The sequence below is a fragment of the Heterocephalus glaber genome, unplaced genomic scaffold (genome assembly GCF_053883595.1).
Source record: "Heterocephalus glaber isolate CG9 unplaced genomic scaffold, H.glaber_assembly_v1.0 deba00001523, whole genome shotgun sequence".
NCBI classification, from domain to species: Eukaryota; Metazoa; Chordata; class Mammalia; order Rodentia; family Bathyergidae; genus Heterocephalus; species Heterocephalus glaber.
Genome location: NW_028258327.1, coordinates 27,502 through 32,104, shown reverse-complemented (window position 1 = coordinate 32,104; position 4,603 = coordinate 27,502). Strand labels below are relative to the sequence as shown.

The 4,603-nt window shown below is 40.6% G+C and overlaps 1 long non-coding RNA gene across 1 annotated transcript; it reads left to right on the top strand.

The window, feature by feature from the left end:
- Window positions 1-2,946: 2,946 nt before the first annotated feature.
- LOC110347423 (uncharacterized) lies at window positions 2,947-4,551 on the top strand. Its single transcript, XR_015441481.1, has 2 exons — window positions 2,947-3,093; window positions 3,443-4,551. It is a non-coding gene; the product is annotated as an uncharacterized LOC110347423 (long non-coding RNA).
- Window positions 4,552-4,603: the final 52 nt, after the last annotated feature.

The window sequence follows — 4,603 nt, the reverse complement described above, 5'->3', positions numbered from 1 at the left end:
TAAAAGAAAAGAACATCCTAGTCTAGGAAATTTAGCAAAGACATAATTTTAGGGAAAAAAAAGGCAGGATAGCCTATTGAATGAGTTCTGCAGTCTGAAAACTCTCTACCTTATGTTTATCTTCTCACTCTACAGCAACCTGCAAAAAGGTGGTCACAGTCAAGATGAGTCCTCAATCTAGGAGGAAGTGGGAATTCTGATTTAGGCTCTCATGGTACCATTAGTTTCAGAAAATATTAAAATATCTGAGTTTCAAGAAATAAGTGTAGAAATAATTTGTCTTTACTGGGTTAACCATGTTGTGCTCTAGTCAGTTTCCATTCCTGTCTGCCTTCCTTGTTCCTGGGATGCTACCCTAGAAGGCTGTGTGTGAGGGCTCAAAGCCAGGGCTTAGGAGCTCATTTTCAAGTATGCTGTAGACTTCATTGCTCATCTAAATATTCACCCTACTCTCTACACTGAAAAATTTAGAATTCCTTTTTCTTAGAGATCTAAATGCCTAGATTCTTAGAAGAAATGTATTCCTTCCAAAAAAACTGAGTCACTAGTTGAAATTGCAGTTTTCCAAGCTTCAGCCTCATCATCCCAAGTATTTTCAGTGTGGTGAGGACTCCCAACTCAGGAGAAGGTAATAAGCTAACTCTAGTTAGTAGTTTCAGAGTATATGTTTTTAGAACTTAACGTTGAAAACTTTTTTCTGAAAATATAGAAACTACTTTTTTATTGCCAAAATTGTACCTATACTGGCACATGCGGCTGGGGATAAAACTATGAATTCCACACAGATTTTCTATAATTGGCCCAACTTTTTGGGATGGAAAGAGAGCAAAGTCTGTAGCTTGATAAAAATGGAGTCAAGTCCTGTCTCTACCATTTATTAGCTGCTTTCCCTAAGATATATTTTCATCCTTCATTCATTTATTACCTAAAGAATGAGTGGTAAGAATAAGAGTACAAAGATGAGCAAAGCACAGCCTCTACCTTCTGAATTCACAGTAGTCCGGGGACAGAGGGCATTGTGACATAAGCAGTGAGACCACTGCCAAGTACTGTGTGGGATGTGTTAGGAATTCAGAGAAAGACTTCTGCGTGATCTGAGGGATTACAGATGGCTGCCCAGGCAGGTGATTTCCAAGATGAGCCTTTGAAAGGATTAATGCCAGAACCCGGAAGGAAGCTCCCCCACCACCATCCCAAGCTCCTAGGGCAGAGAAGGTGAGCCAATCCCAGAACACGGAAAGAACACCAAGTGCTCCCAAGATGCAGGAGGCTGGAGAAGAGTGAGTACCACTGGCTTCCTGTTGCTCGGGAGGACCCTGCCTGCCCTTCACATACCAGCCAGGCCCATTTTCCTGTCAGAAGGCTGAGTGGGGCTTTTGAAATGATCTATGGTTTGTTTTCTCTCCTATAGAACCACACCCAAGCAAACTTTCTATCACAAACACTTTTCTAAAAGTATAAGCACAGCTGTTTTTACCTGTATGTGTGTCCAAGTGTGTCTCCCCACTTGTGCTTTGGCCTGTGCGTGTGGTCGCCAGGGTATAAACATGCATGTGTGTGCATGTGTGTCAGGAAGCACACATCTTTTGCATTACTGTTTTAAGAAACTTTGTCTCTTAGCCTTTAAACAGATGCCATGTTTTACTGGATTATGGAGTGTACTCGTAGGCTTCTTCCCCTGCATTTTTTCTTTATACCTTGCTTTTCAGCATTGTTTCCTGTTAAGCCTTATTTGCTTTCCTATGTTCCTCTCCTTAGATTCACCAAGAACTGTGGTAAAATAGTAGATCTCAGTTTTAAAGGCTATAGGATTTTGTATAAATAGTCTCATTTTTCCAGATTATAAGATTTTGGTTAGTTTTAATCTATAAATTACCATGATAAAAATGGTGTATGTAATAACTGCATTACACTGCTATTGATTTATAGGTTGCCTTCCTTGTATTTTAAGTTCCAGTGATATTTGTCATCATATGTAAGTACTCTTTAGAGTTACCATGTCCTATACTTACTATTTTTCTCAATTTCACTTTAATTATACCACTTGCATACAGGTATGAATATTATTAAACACAGATTTATTTTTGCACTCTCAGTACTCCAAGCAATAATCCTACGCTATACTAGTGCGTGCTGCCTCAGAATTAGTAATAGATGCAGGATATATTCCTCATCTAAGAATTTCACAGTCTTTCCAGAAACACACATGAAAGTGAGGCAGAGAATAAGGAAAATGCCCAGAACATCCACAGATTAGAGAAACAGATACAATGTGAGGGATGAGCTGTGAGTCTTCATATAAGCACCAAGAGAGGTATTTTAGGGCAGCTCTTGGCATTGACATGATTTTTTAATTGAATTTTTTCAGTATTCTTTTTGATATCCAGAACACTGCAATCATTTGAGCCATTTTTTAATTTTTAAAAATATATATTTTAGAGATTGTTCTGGAGAAAATCTTACTTTAAAAAAAACTCAGCCAATTCAGTAAATATGATAAGGTTTTTAGGGCCCTTTTCTCCAGTGATAACATTTTATGAATTGATTCTGGAACTTAAAATTTTACTATGGGTCAAAAGTACAGATCGTTAATTATCTAATTTAATTATCTAATGTAATCCCAGAAAGTTCTTTGGCATAGTACTTTTAGGATACAAATGTTAGTATATTTTGAGATATACAGTGCATAGCAAAAAGAAAAGGGAAAGAACTGCATCTTTTAAAATTATGTAGTAGATACAGACATATATAAACAAAGTCACGCATTCACTGTAGGAGCTGGCAGTGTGACAGCCCACAGGGACTCCACCTCCCTGAGCCTCCTCACCTTTGCATCATTCTCTCTCACACTGTTTCCTGGCTGGCCTGCGTGACCACTGGCAAAGGTCAGAAGTGACGTCACGTCTGTGATTGGGTTATAAAACACTGTGACTTCCACCCAGTCTCTCTCCTTCTTGCTCTCTCTCTCTCCACTCTGGGAGAAGCCAGCTACCGTTCTGTGAAAACCTTCCAGCAACTTACAGGGAGGCCCATATGGAAGGGAGAGAGACCAGTGGCCAACTTGCAGCAAGGACCTGGGGCCACCATCACCATGTGAGTGAGGTTACAGCAGATTCTCCAGCCCCAGCAGAACCTCGAGATGGCGGCAGCCCTGGTCACAGCTCAACTGTGGCTTCCAAGGCACCCTGAGCCAGAGAAACCCAGATGAGCCCCTTCCAGATCCTACTGTTATTGTTTTAAGATAACAATGTGAGAGTAATTTATTTTGCCACAGTGGGTGACAAATACAGCTGATGTTGGATAGAAAAGAAGCACTTGATTATTTGAAGCTCTTAATATTTTAAGCCTATCATTGACAATCAGCATGTTTTCTGTTTTTAATTAATATTAGATGACATTACTAAGGCTTACCCTGATTAACTCTTTTTTTTTCTTTTCCCAGTACCAGAAATCGAACTCAGGACCTTGCACTTGCCAGGCAGCTGCGGCACTGCTGAGCTAAATCCCTGGCCCTGAGTAACTCTTTTTCTATACACCTAGTGGCCTTTCTTATTTTCTTAGAAAATTAGTTAATGCCACACAAAAGCACAAGATGGCCTTTACTTAAATATGTTTTGGATGAGATAGCATTATCAACAACTGTGTCTGCCACAAAAGGCATGTCTTGCCAAACAGTGGGCTGGTGATACAGGTCACTCTGAAGTACCCTACTGCTCTTGGAGAAAGGCACGTTGCATAGAGGGTGTGACAGACATCTGTGCCACGGGGGTAGTATCAGTTGAGGGATGTATGATGCCAAGGATATTTCACTAAGCTGCACAACGCCGAGAGATTCTGCTGTTACTGAAAAAGGACATGTGATGCTCCATTTAATACTTACTATCAACACTGTGACTTTCCAGTTCCTAACTCCTAAGGACATCCAGTGCTCTGGTGGTTTCACTATCAAGGCTTCAGCAGTTCTCCCCCGGAAGTCTCTGTTGGAGTCATGGACACTCGGGCGAGCTGGATGTTCCTACTAAGCAAGCGTTTGGCTATGGTGGAGGACGGTGAAAGACAAGCAGGAAGGGAAGACAGAACTTCGTATTAGTTTGCCACGACTGCCTTAACAAAGTGCCACTGATCCAATAACTTGGACAACAGAAATTTATTGTCTCGTGATTCTGGGGGCTAGAAGTTCAAGATCCACAGGTTGCTAGGTTTGGATTCTCCTAAGATGTCTCTCCTTGGCTTGTAGCCAGCAGTCTCCTCTATGGGATTATGCAGTCTCCATTCTGTACATGGCGTCTGAATTCCCTCTTCTCATGAGGACATCAGTCACACTGACTTAGGATCACCCTCGTGACCTCATTTTATCTCTTCAAATACTCTGCAAATCAGTCACATTCGGAGGTACTGGGAGCTAAGGCTTTCAACTAACTAATCCAGGGGACACTATTTGGCCCATAAGAGGATTGAAATGTATTGTTCAGGTAAATCATTAACAGAGGAAATGGTCTCTGGAAATCTTAAGCAGAACTGAATAAGAGAGCAAATAAAAGTGATAATGGATTTAGGCTTCTTGTAAGTATATTATGGTAATTTTTGATGTGCTTTTTAACTG